Raw genomic sequence first — 14033 nt, forward strand, 5'->3', positions numbered from 1 at the left:
GGTGACACGGCTGGATGATGAAGTTCCGCCCATTTTATTGTGCGGCTTAGTTCCTTCATTGCCATTCGACTTCGAGTGCCTCCTTGGTGATTGAAGTACGCTACTGCCGTGGCATTGTCCAAACGAATATGAATCAGCTTGCCGTGGCGTATCTCTTTTGCTTAGATGAGTGCCATGTATATGGCCCGAAGCTTCAGAACGTTGATCAGCAGACGACTTTCTTCCTTGGACCAGCGTCTCTGGAACGAGTACTGTCCTGCCACAGCTCCCCAGCCCTGAAGACTTGCGTCTGTTGTCAGAACCTCCCAATCTGTAATCCAAAAGGGTCACCCTTTGTCCAGATGGGGCGAATGTAGCCACCAGGCTAAAGACAGACGTACTTCCCAAGGAAGAATTATTGTCTGAGTTTTTATCGTCTGAGACTGTCCGTTCCATTTGAAGAGAAATGGATGTTGAAGGGGTCTCGAATGGAGCGGAGCATATTCTACCATGTCGAAAGTAGAGACCATTGATCACAGAACTCTCATTGCTGCATGAATGGATATTTTTAGACTGTGTAGCAGTTCCTGAACCCTCATTTGTAATGAGGTTATTTTGCTCAAAGGTAGAAAGATTCTCTGAAGTCTGGCATCAAACACAGCTCCCAGATGCTTCATACGTTGTAACGGGATTAAGGAGGACTTTGCCCAATTTATGAGCCAGCCGTGAGCCTGTAGACAGACTATTGTCACTTGAAGATGGCGTTGCAGAGGTTCCTGAGCCTGAGGCAAGCAAGTCGTCCAAATATGGGAAAATCCTTATTCCCCGATGACGAAGGTGAGCTGCCATCACTACCATAATCTTGGTAAATACCCTGGGAGCTGTAGTCAGTCCAAAAGGTACAGCCTGAAACTGGAAATGCTGTGTGAAGATAGCAAACCTGAGATAGCACTGATGGGAAGGTGCTATAGGTACATGTAGGTAAGCCTCCTGGATATCCAGGGAGACCAAGAAATCCCCCAGCTCCATAGCCAGGATAATGGACCGTAAGGTTTCCATACGGAACCGAGGCACCCAGGTATATTTGTTCAGAGTCTTGATATTGAGAATAGGTTGGTAGGAACCATTTGGCTTCTGAACTAAACAGGTTGGAATAGAAACCTCGTCCCCTCTATGCAGTAGGAACCGGCACTATTACTCCTGACTGCAGTACTTTTTTCACTGCGTCCTCTAGAGCCAAGGCCTTCGATGCCACTGGAGACGAGCTGATACAAAAACATCTTTGAGGAAGAATCTTCCTGAAGGAAAAAGCATAACCCTGAGACACCGCTTCTTGCACCGAGGTATCTGTGGTGGAATTATTCCAGACCCGTACAATCCCCCAGGTGGAGGCCAGTGCCATCAAACCGAGTGCTTGTCTTCTGGTTTAGAAGCTAGGCGTCTGGTTGACCAAGTCTGTTTCTTCCTAGTCTTACCAGATTTATCTGCTGAGACTGTATGTTGTAAGCCTTTCCTTTTGCTTTACCGTGGGCCCGAAAGGACCGGAAAGCAAGAGAACTGGGTTTAGCCTTATATGAGGGAAACTTCACCCTTTTGGAGTCTGCTTCAGACACAAAAATATTACTTAATTCCGTGCCAAACAGAATATTTCCAACAAAAGGCAATGATTCCAGAACCTTCTTGGATTTTGAAACGGCCTTCCACGCACGTAGCCAAATAGCTCTATGAGCTGCTACCCCAGGCTGTGGCCATAGCTGGGCTAGTCAATGCCTCTACTAAAGAAAAGACAGTCTTAAGAAATCCATCAATCTTTCTGTCAGTCACATCATTGTGATGATGAAGGCAGAGGTACTGTATATTTACGCACTAGTCGAACTACATGCGCATCTACCTTGGGAGGAACCTCCCTTTTTAACCAGTCCACAGTAGGAAAAGGATAGAAAGAACCCCAATTTTTGGGAATCTTAAACTTCTTACTGGGTGTAACCCCAAGCCTCTTGCATAATTTCCTATAGTTGTTTTTGGACGTTTTAATACAGGCGCCTTGGTTCTTAACAAAGGCTCAGCTGTCTCCTCAATTGAAAGAATGGATTTAACAGCCTGAATGAAATCAGGTATATCAACTGACAAGGAGTGCTCCTTCTCTCTAGAAGCAGATACAGAATGTTAAGATTCAGCTTCATCACCTGAAGTGTCTTCTGATTCTGAAAATTGTGAAGACAGTGAAGATGCAGCCTGCCATCTATCTGACTTCCTTTCTTTGGGCCTATCAGCTAAATTTTGCTGAAAGGCAGCAGAGGACTTAGCTAAATCAAACACTTGATGTGCCATAACCCAAGCGGGAAGTTGCGTGTAAGAGTTAAGTGGGAACCCCATAACCTGGTAACTTAGCAGGTGCGATATGGTTTGCTAAATTTGACAACGTCTGTGCAAAAGCTACCCAAGGGGGTTCCTGTGATTGAACAGGCACCTGACTTGGAGTCGGTCTATTCAGAAGGTTTTTATGGAATCTATAGCAATTTGCACACAAGTCATCTTGTACCAGATCTTGGGCTGTTAACCCAGATTTGCAGGACAAACATGATGCTAATGCAAGTGCCTCGTCACTTTTGCCTTTCGTGGACATAGCAACAATATTAACCACCACAATCAGTGTAATTCTACACATAAATGTGACTGCACATACTTTAATGCTTTAAAGTGAAATACAATCAGATCCTACCCTGCCTGCACCAGCATTGAGGATGTGAATAGACAAGGAGAAACAGCTAACAAAAACAGAGTTTAACGTCAGCAATCACACTAGCAATCGGTCACAATTTTTTTTGCGTTAATATACATTTGCAATATGAGCACATTATTCAACTACACAATACATATAAAGTAGGAAAAACATTACTGCATTACCTTAAACCATACATTTATTGTATTCAGGCACACAGCGAATAATACTGCAGCAAATGTTCGCAACGCTCATTAGTATCAGGTACCTACTCGCTACTCGTACCGCCAAGGGTAGGTAGGAACTCAGTGCTGTATCACCTGCCTTAGGAGAGGGGGATACAGGGAGACTTAAACCCCGATTCCGTATGTGACCATGCCGCAAACGGCTGAGCTACTCAGAAGCACCAGTGTACCTAGCCGCTCATGCGACTCTGACCGGTATAATATGTTATGCGTCTCAGACGGAAGTGGAAATAGCAGTTCATGGTGGGAGACTCAGCGGAAATTGGTCATAAACTGGGAGGAGGGATGACAAGGGGAGCTTCTTACTCCCCACTGCTGACATCAACCTCAGGGATCGCTGCTTCAACAGATCCCCAGAACCTATGATCCCTGAGGCCTAGCGCTGGTGCACCTGAGGTGGCAGCCGCGTCAGTGACTGTCCGGTAAACTCCCCACAGAAACAGTAAGGCTGTGGTATATGTGGCTTAAACCGTTAAGCGGTAAAGGACGCCTTACCTTCTCCGGCCGCAGCCTGGTATCGTCAGTACGGACTTGCTAGTACATCCAGTCTTGCGCCCGCCGAAACAGCAGTGTACTCGAAGGGAACAGTTGTCGTGACCCGGCGGAGAGTTGTTGGAACGTCTTTTACCATACATTTAAGACACACAGAAAGATTACAAATAAAAAGAAAAATACTATACAAAATAACAAAGCTTGTGGCTGCAAAAAAACAACAACCTAGCAGCCCAACTGTTCACCGTAGCCGGCTCCTGCAGCACCACACAAAAAACTGAATTGCCTGAGCAAGGAGGTAGAGATATAGGGGGCTGGCCCAGTGTATCCTGGGAGTCTGAAAAGCTTAGCTGTTTGGTGCCCAATCGGCTGTCGCTTCATCATATCCCAAGGTAGAGCCTGTGGATCACTGTGGACCTGATAGAGAAAATGCCTTATTGGTTGTTAAAGTGCAGTGTAAGTTTAGCATTTGTATCATGTATAAGCAAATCACCCAGCTGACTGAACAAACCAGGACTTGCAGAAGCAGTCTAAATACTTTCCTAAAGCAAGCCACAGATATAAGCTGACTGACAGCCAGGGAGTCTTTGATAAAAAAAAAAAAAACAACAACTTACAATTGCCAAATTTGTAACCTGAAGTATGTACACCAAAAACAACAGTTTGTAGCAGCTTAACGAAGGTCTTTCATTTTTTTAAATAATAGGACATAAAAATGAATAATTTTGCTTTAACAAATTCTATGAATAGAATAGATTATATCACGATACCTCTCTGCAACACATTTTACCCTTATAAGGAACTTTCTCCTAAAGTAGGTCTCCAAAAAGCACGATTCAGGCAGTGGTTGATGGTATCTGTTACCAACTTCAGTATTTTATGTATTGTGATACAAAAACAAAGCATAACACATTAAAGAGTAACTGATCATTTCTGCAACATAAAACATAGTAAGCGCAGTCACCTCATAGATCTACTGTACTTACATAAATCCTAACGTACAAGTCTTTCAGTTGTAGTTTCCAATGCTTTTTAAGTAGCTGCTTTTGTTCACATTTTAACACACTGGGCAAATCCAATAAGGGAAAATTATTGTCGCCACCGCCCGATTCAATTAGCTGTGGAAACCCAGGGGCAGATGTATTAAGCCTGGAGAAGTGATAAAGCAGTGATAAGTGCAAGGTGATAACGCACCAGCCAATCAGCTCCCATATGTAAATTTACAGCTAGGGGCTGATTGGCTGGTGCGTTATCACCTTGCACTTATCACTGCTTTATCACTTCTCCTGGCTTAATACATCTGCCCCCCAGTGCACTAAGCCTGAGCAGGTGCTGCAGGAGCCTCTGCACTTAACGTGTGGGGAAAATCTTTGAATTCCACATTTTATTTTGAATTATTGTGTTAACGTACATTACGAGAGGTTTTACATGCGGGGAAATAGGCTAAATCAGAGGTTCCCAAACATCGTCCCCTCAAGGTACCCTAAGGGTCCTGTTTTTAAGTATGTCCTTGTTTGGCCACAGGTGACTTAATTAGTCCTCAGTCAATTTGAAATAACTATCTGTACTGAGCAAAGGATAAACTTAAAACCTGGACTGTTTGGGTGCCTTGAAAAATAGGATTTTAATACCTAACGGTAAATCCTTTTCTCTTAGTCCGTAGAGGATGCTGGGATCACCATTAGAACCATGGGGTATAGACGGGATTCGCAAGAGACATGGGCACTTTAAGACTTTGAATGGGCGTTAACTGGCTCCTCCCTCTATGCCCCTCCTCCAGACTCCAGTTATAGGAACTGTGCCCAGGGAGATGGACATTTTGAGGAAAGGATTTATTGTTAAACTAAGGTGAGATTCATGCCAGCTCACACCTCAAGCATGCCGCACAACGTGGCATTCAACAGAACACAAGCCAACGGCATGAACAATATCAGCAACAGGCAGACAGCAAACGTAACACAACATATGTGTAACCATAACTATTAACTGCAGATACAGTACGCACTGGGACGGGCACCCAGCATCCTCTACGGACTAAGAGAAAAGGATTTACTGGTAGGTATTAAAATCCTATTTTCTCATACGTCCTAGAGGATGCTGGGGTCACCATTAGAACCATGGGGTTATACCAAAGCTCTAGAACGGGTGGGAGAGTGCAAATGACAGCACCGATTGACCGAACTTAAGGTCTTCATCGGCCCAGGTGTCAAACTTGTAGAACTTTGCAAAAGTGTTTGACCCCGACCAAGTAGCTGCTCGGCAAAGTTGCAATGCAGAGACCCCCCGGGCAGCCGCCCAGGACGAGCCCACCTTCATAGTGGAATGGGCCTTCACTGATTCCGGTAACGGCAATCCAGCATGGAATGGGCATGCTGAATCGTGTTACAGATCCAGCGCGCAATGGTCTGCTTGGAAGCAGGACACCCAACCTTGTTGGGAGCATACAGGAAAAACAGAGCCTCTGTTTTCCTAATCTGAGCCGTTCTGGCGACATAAATCTTCAAAGCTCTGACCACATCCAGAGATTTTGATTCAACGAAGGCGTCAGTAGCCACAGGTACCACGATAGGTTGGTTTATGTGGAAAGAGGAAACCACCTTTGGTAAAAATTGCTGACGTGTCCTCAATTCAGCTCTATCTTCATGGAAGATCAAATAAGGGCTCTTGTGAGACAAGGCCGCTAACTCAGACACCCGCCTTGCAGGTGCCAAGGCCAACAGGATGACCACTTTCCAAGTGAGGAATTTCAACTCCACCTTCCGCAAAGGTTCAAACCAATGTGATTGAAGGAACTGCAACACCATATTAAGGTCCCAAGGTGCCACCAGAGGCACAAATGGAGGTTGGATGTGCAACAGTCCTTTCACGAAAGTCTGAACTTCTGGGGGTAAATTTACTAAGATGGGAGTTCTATTTAAGATGGGATGTTGCCCATAGCAACCAATCAGTTTCTACTTCTCATTTATCTAGCACCTTCTTGAAGATAATACCTGTACTCTGATTGGTTGCCATGGGCAACATCCCATCTTAAATAGAACTCCCATCTTAGTAAATTTACCCCCTGGAAGGGAGGCCAATTGTTTCTGAAATAAAAACGATAAGGCTTAAATCTGTGCCTTAATTGAGCCTAATTTTAGGCCCGCCTCCACACCTGCTTGTAGAAAATGGAGAAAACTCCCCAGGCGAAACTCTTCCGTAGGAACCCCTTTGGCTTCACACCAAAAGATATATTTTCTCCAAATACGGTGGTAATGTTTAGCCGTTACCCCTTTTCTGGCCTGAATAAGTGTGGGAATGACTTCACTGGGAATACCCTTACGGGTTAGGATTCTGCGTTCAACCGACATGCCGTCAAACGCAGCCGCGGTAAGTCCTGATACATGCACGGCACCTGTCGTAACAGGTCCTCGCGCAGAGGAAGAGGCTATGAGTAATTCCTGAAAATCTGGATACCAAGCCCTCCTTGGCCAGTCTGGAACAATGATGATCACCCGGATCTTTGTTCTTCTTATGATCTTTAGAACTTTCGGAATTAGAGGAAGTGGAGGGAATACATACACCGACTGAAACACCCACTGTGTCACCAGTGCACCCGCTGCTATTGCTTGAGGGTCCCTTGACCTGGAACAATATCTCTGAAGCTTCTTGTTGAGACGAGATGCCATCATGTCTATTTGAGGAACTCCCCAACGACTTGTTATCTCTGTGAAGACTTCTTGGTGGAGGCCCCACTCTACTGGATGGAGATCGTGTCTGCTGAGGAAGTCTGCTTCCCAGTTGTCCACTCCTGGAATGAATATCGCTGACACAGCGCTTGTATGTTTTTCCGCCCCGCGGAAAATCCTTGTGGCTTCTGCCATTGCCGCTCTGCTTTTCGTTCCGCCCTGACGGTTTATGTGTGCTACTGCTGTTACACTGTCTGACTGGAGCAGTACCGGCAGATCTCGAAGATGATGTTCCGCTTGTAGGAGGCCGTTGTAAATGGCTCTTAACTCCAGAACATTTATGTGGCGACAAGTTTCCTGACTTGACCATCTTCCTTGGAAGCTTTCTCCCAGTGTGACTGCCCCCCCAGCCTCGGAGGCTTGCATCCGTGGTCACCAGGATCCAATACTGTATCGTGAACCTGCGCCCCTCTAGGAGATGAGAGCTGTGCAGCCACCACAGGAGCGATATCCTGGCCTTGGACGACAGGATTATTCTCTGGTGCATGTGTAGATGGGACCCGGACCACTTGTCCAACAGGTCCCACTGAAACACTCTGGCATGGAACCTGCCAAACTGAATGGCCTCGTAGGCCGCAACCATCTTCCCCAGCAACCGAATGCATTGATGGATTGAGACTCTCGCTGGTTTCAGAATTTGTTTGACCAGACTCTGAAGTTCCAGCGCCTTTTCCACAGGAAGAAAAACTCTCTGTAGTTCTGTGTCCAATATCATTCCCAAAAATAACAACAGCGTCGTCGGAATCAACTGTAATTTTGGCAAGTTTAGGAGCCAACCATGTTGCTGAAGAACTGTCATGGAGAGTGCAACATTTTGGACCAACTGGTCCCTGGATCTCGCTTTTATCAGGAGATCGTCCAAGTATGGGATAATGGTGACTCCTTGTTTGCGAAGGAGAACCATCATCTCCGCCATCACTTTGGTGAAAATCCTCGGAGCCCTGGAAAGACCAAACGGCAATGTTTGAAATTGGTAATGACAATCCTGAATTGCAAATCTTAGGTAAGCCTGATGCGGAGGATAAATGGGAACATGTAAGTAGGCATCTTTTATGTCCACCGACACCATATAATCCCCTTCCTCCAGACTGGAGATTACTGCTCGGAGAGACTCCATCTTGAATTTGAATCTTTTTAGGTAGAAATTCAGGGATTTCAGGTTTAGGATTGGTCTGACCGAGCCTTCCGGCTTCAGGACCACAAACAGGCTCGAATAAAACCCTTCTCCCTGTTGTGACCGGGGAACCTTAAAGATAACCTGATTTAAACACAATTTTTGTATTGCGTCGCAAACTACCTCCCTGTCAGGAAGAGAAACTGGTAAGGCCGATTTGAAAAATCGGCAAGGGGGGGGGGGGGGGCGTCTTGAAACTCCAGCTTGTACCCTTGGGATACTATTTGTAATACCCAAGGGTCTAGGTTCGAACGAACCCAAAACTGACTGAAGAGTTTCAGACGGGCCCCCACCGGTGCGGACTTCCGCATAGGAGTCCCAACGTCATGCAGTGGAGGTGGCAGAAGCCTGGGAGGACTTCTGCTCCTTGGAGCCTGACAAGGCTGGATATCTTTTACCTCTTCCCCTTCCTCTAGTAGCAAGGAAGGAAGAACCCCAGCCCTTTCTGAATTTATTGGGCCGAAAGGACTGCATCTGATAATGGTGCGTTTTCTTTTGTTGTGGGGGAACATAAGGTAAAAAGGATGACTTACCCGCGGTAGCCGTAGACACCAAATCATCAAGGCCGTCTCCAAATAAGGCCTTACCTTTATATGGTAAAGCTTCCATACTTTTCTTGGAGTCAGCATCAGCATTCCATTGGTGAATCCACAATGCACGCCTTGCTGAGAAAGCCATGACATTGGCCTTTGATCCCAAAAGGCCAATATCCCTTGCAGCTTCCTATAGATATGCTGCGGCGTCCCTGATATGACCTAGAGTCAAGAGAACACTATCCCTATCTAGGGTATCTATATCAGATGACAAGTTATCTGCCCATTTTTCAATTGCATTACTCACCCACGCAGATGCAATGGCTGGCCTGAGCAGCATACCTGTGGTGACATAAATGGATTTCAATATATTTTCCTGCCTACGATCCGCAGGATCCTTAGGGCTGCCGTGTCAGGGGACGGAAGAGCCACCTTTATGGACAGGCGAGATAGAGCCTTGTCCACAATGGGGGTGACTCCCACTTTTCCTTCTCCCCAGAAGGAAACGGGTACACCACCGGAATCCTTTTGGGAATCTGAAACTTTTTGTCAGGACTTTCCCAAACCTTATCAAATAGAGCGTTCAGTTCATGAGAGGGAGGAAACGTTATCTCTGGCTTCTTTCCCTTAAACATACAGACCCTTTTGTCAGGAACAGCAGGGTCCTCCGAGATATGGAATACGTCTTTTATCGCCACAATCATGTACCGAATGCTCTTTGCCAATTTTGGATTTAATCTGGCATCACTATAGTCGACACTGGAGTCAGAGTCCGTGTCGGTATCTGTGTCTGCCAACTGAGCAAACGATCTTTTTTGTGAACCAAAGGGGTCTGGACTTGTAACAACACATCCTCCACAGATTTCTTCCATGTCTGGTTCTGAGACTCAGATATATCAAATCTCTTATTAATAAGAGCCACATTTGCATTCAACACATTTATCCAATCAGGAGTCGGCGGTGCAGACAGGGTCACTCCCACAGCCGTTTGTGTCCCTAATACAGTCTCCTCCTGGGAAGAGCACTCTGCCTCAGACATGCCGACACACGTGTATTCACCACTCACAACACACTGGGCATGTAGGGGACAGACCCACCTAAAGTCTGATAGACACACACAGAGGGAGTTTGCCAGCCCACAACCCAGCGCTTCACCAACGGTTCTGACCACACTAAACAATGCCTCAGACCTGCAGCGCTTTAATAATACAGATATATTGCACCAAATTTACTGTGCCCCCCCCCCCCCCCCCCCCCGTTTTTCACCTTGATACTAATGCAGCAGTGTGAGGAAGGACCAGCATCTCTGCAGCCTGTTGTAGAGAAAATGGCGCTGCTGTGAGGGCTAAGCTCCGCCCCTGTAATGGCGCGCTTCAGTCCCGCTATTTTAAAATAAATATTTATACTGGCGGGGATTAGGACAGTGCCCCGGGCACTATGTCCCCTATAGCCATTCTCCATTGAGGTTTATTTGCTGCCCAGTGCACCCCCCGTGCCCTGCACCCTATAGTGCCGCTGTGTAGTGGGAGCATGGCGCGCAGCGTGTGATCGCTGTGCGGTACATCAGAAGCCGTCACTGAAGTCTTCTTTGCTTCTTCTACTCACCTGTCTTCTGACTTCTGGCTCTGCAAGGGGGGTGACGGCCGGCTCTGGGAACGAGCATCTAGGCGTACCTAGCGATCAGACCCTCAGGAGCTAATGGTGTCCTGTAGCCAAGAAGCAGATCCTTTAAACTCACTAGAAGTAGGTCTGACTTCTCTCCCCTAAGTCCCACGAAGCAAGGAGACTGTTGCCAGCAGTCTCCCTGAAAATAAAAACCTAACAAAAGTCTTTTCCCGAGAAACTCAGTAGAGCTCCTCAGTGTGCATCCAGTCTGCCTGGGCACAATTCTAAAACTGGAGTCTGGAGGAGGGGCATAGAGGGAGGAGCCAGTTCACACCCATTCAAAGTCTTAAAGTGCCCATGTCTCTTGCGGATCCCGTCTATACCCCATGGTTCTAATGGTGAACCCAGCATCCTCTAGGACGTATGAGAAACTACGTTTGGGAACCTCTGGGCTAAATAATTGAGCAGCTAATTATGTTACGGAGAAAAGCTTTCCCTTATCAGTAGGTCAAATTATCATTTTAATTGTCCTGTTAATGTATATTGTGGGAGTGGCTTCTCATATGTTTTGAGGCAGCTGCTAAGTAAAACATCTCACGTCATAAGCGCCTAAATATACCTTGGTATAACTACTTTGCACTTATAATTATACCTGCCTGCACTGCGCCAACAAACCCTATAACTTCTCCTTTATCATTTTAATGCAATATATACTTTTAGTGTAGACTTCTAAAACATCCCAGCATGCCCTGCCACAGTTTTAGCATTTCCTAATAGCAAACCTGTAGTAGGGCATGCTGGGATGAGTAGTTCCACAGTAGCTGGAGGGCAGCATGTTGAATACACCTGTCTTAGAGGGTTTAGAGACTTCATAAATCACAAACACTTTCTGTAACAGTGGTCACAAAGCAAGCACAATATAGTCTCTGAGTTACGGAGAGTAAAGGTGAAAACAAACCTGAACATAAAAAGATAACACATTCCCGAACAGGGATCCATATAATGAAATTGTATGGTTAACACAAATTTCTGTATATGTGTGAGAATTCCTTCCATATATCCCCCAAAGCCATACTGCGGGAGGTACAACAGGTGTCGCCATGCAGGATGCAAACCCTGTGAAGCTGGCAATTGCTGTCCCAGGCGCACTGGTCTCCAACATTGTAGACTGAGCTGTGAGGTGACGGACACATCATTAGACCCGCTCTGGGCTTTCTACTCTGTAACATCACGTGCACAGAAATGGCAGGGGCTTCCCAAGGGCACAGAACACACATCTCTTCACTCATATCAAATTATCTCCCTACCCGACCTCTCCGCTCTGCACAAGATCTACGCCTCTCATCCACACGCATTACTTGTTCGCACTCAAAATTACAGGACTTTGGGGGGGAGGGGGGGGGGCATGGCCTAGCTGGACATGGAGTAGGATGTGCTTTCCTAGCTCCCCAGCCTAAAACTCCTGAAACTCATCCTGCCGTCCAGTATGTGATCCCAGACTGCCCTGTACGGATGTCTGAAAAGTTGCTGCCCGCCCTGAGCTGTGTATAAGACCGATTCTGTGCCTCATTTCTGAGTAAAGCGCCTGTGTGTGTGCCGTGGTGCTCTGGTCGGGCCTGGCCTGCAAGTGTCCGGCGCCATCTTTGGGTCCGCTGCAGCCTGTTTGAGCCCTGCTTCCACACCCCAGCCGGCCTGACTCGCCCTGTGCATACCTGCAGCGTAGACTGCGGAGACCGCCGCTTTCTCCACCCTGCGAGCCGATCTCCCTCCGTGCTGGAGCCGCGGCGGCTGATGCACTGACCATGTGGGACCGCCGGGCACCATCTTGGAGTCGGCGGATAGCGCGGATCTGCTCCCGCCTGTGCCTCTCCCGCTGCACACTGCCTGAGCTGCAGGGCTTGGACCGGAGGCGGTGGAACTTCTCTAGCACCTCCACGGAATACCATGTATTGTGCCTGCTGCACTGTGTGACCTGAATGTGGGGGTGACATTCACAGTGTCACTGTGCTGACTCCTGTGACCTCACTGGAATGCAGTTCTCTGCATGGACCCTGCTGCAGCCTGCCTGTCTGTGTTGTCGAAGGTGCCTGAGGGCTGTGAGGTGGTGAGTGGTAGTATCCCTTCTCTCCCCTTCTGTGCTCCTGTATCGCATACCTCACTGTTCAGTCACCATAATCCATCACTTGCTGCTGAGAACTCTGTGCACTCATTAGGTGACTTCTCTCCGTCTCGGCCCCCCCACTCATCCTGGTTTTTTATTGCATAATTCTGCAGTAGCACTGTCATACCTGAGCCTTCTTTTCCTACCTGCTGGAAGAGATATAACATAACCTTCATTTATCTGGCTCTACTGTAAAAGCCTGATAGTCCGGCGACGCCGCGCCTCTGCTGTAGCCCGTCTAGCACAGTTTGCCCATGTAGAACAGACTCCTGTTTCCTCTGCCTCTTCATCTACGTTGTCAGCTGCCTCCTCTCCTCCTTATTCCAACATGGAGGAAGTTGCTGAAGTTACTATGTCTCAACTTTGGCAAGCCATTACAGATTCTGAGAAACGTCTTGCTGATAAAGTGGCGGAGGTTCATGTCGATATTTCATTTATACGCCAAGATACGCAGAAACTCAGGGACAGAGTTGGGGAGACGGAGAACCGCATTTCTTAGCTTGAAGACTCCTATATGCCAATTCCTGCCCGACTTACTTCCCTGGAAACACAGATGTCTGCGTGTAAACTTAAATTGACGGATATCGAGGGACGCCTCAGGCGGAACAATGTTCGCTTTGTGGGCCTCCCCGAAAAGGCAGAGGGTTCCCAACCGGAACAATTTCTAGAATCCTGGTTACTATCCACATTCGGCAAAGACTCGTTTACCCCGCAGTTCGCTGTTGAGAGGGCCCACCGAGTTCCCACCCGCCCCCTTCCTCCGGGGGCACAGCCAAGGACTTTCATCGCTAAGATCCTTCATTACAAGGACAGAGATACTATACTGCGTCTTGCTTGGATTAAAGGCCCGTTGGAACATGGAGGTGAGAGGGTGGCTGTGTTTCAGGACTTTTCGGCTGAGGTTCAGAAATCCCGTTCGCAGTTCACACAAGTTAAGCAGAGGCTGCGAGTTCTACAATTACAATATTCCATGTTATACCCTGCGCGGCTTCGGGTGGTGTCTGGCAACCGCACACATTTCTTTGACACACCAAGGGAAGCTTCTGCTTGGATCGATCTACAGCCTCAGGACCGCGCTGCTCCGCCTTGAGAGACTTTTATGCATATTTCTTGTTTATACTTCCTTTTTCTAGCATTTATAATTTGATATCTGAGTAATGGATGTCTAAAGTAATGTTTTTTTGTCAGGGCCGGCAAATACTTGTTATTGACATGTTCCTGATGTTAGGCTGGGGATTTCATGTCCTATGGGTTATGGGGTTTAGTTGCCCCACGGTTAGATTTTTTTTATAGGCTGACTCTCTTCTAGAGTCTGTGCAATGTTTGGGATCATGTGTACCTTTGTTTGGGTTGGTATGCGGGGTGGGGCTGGTTGGGTTTTGTTATTTTTCTTATCT

General features: G+C 47.1%; 1 protein-coding gene across 2 annotated transcripts in view; it reads right to left on the bottom strand.

The window, feature by feature from the left end:
- The window catches only part of RHOH (ras homolog family member H), a 164310-nt gene extending 151883 nt beyond the window's left edge, over positions 1–12427 (bottom strand). For both annotated transcript variants that reach the window (XM_063921107.1, XM_063921098.1), the window contains exon 1: positions 12188–12427. The gene's annotated coding sequence lies outside the window, so the exon portion shown is untranslated. The remainder of the gene's footprint in view (positions 1–12187) is intronic.
- Positions 12428–14033: the final 1606 nt, after the last annotated feature.

Source organism: Pseudophryne corroboree, chromosome 1 (assembly GCF_028390025.1).
Source record: "Pseudophryne corroboree isolate aPseCor3 chromosome 1, aPseCor3.hap2, whole genome shotgun sequence".
NCBI classification, from domain to species: Eukaryota; Metazoa; Chordata; class Amphibia; order Anura; family Myobatrachidae; genus Pseudophryne; species Pseudophryne corroboree.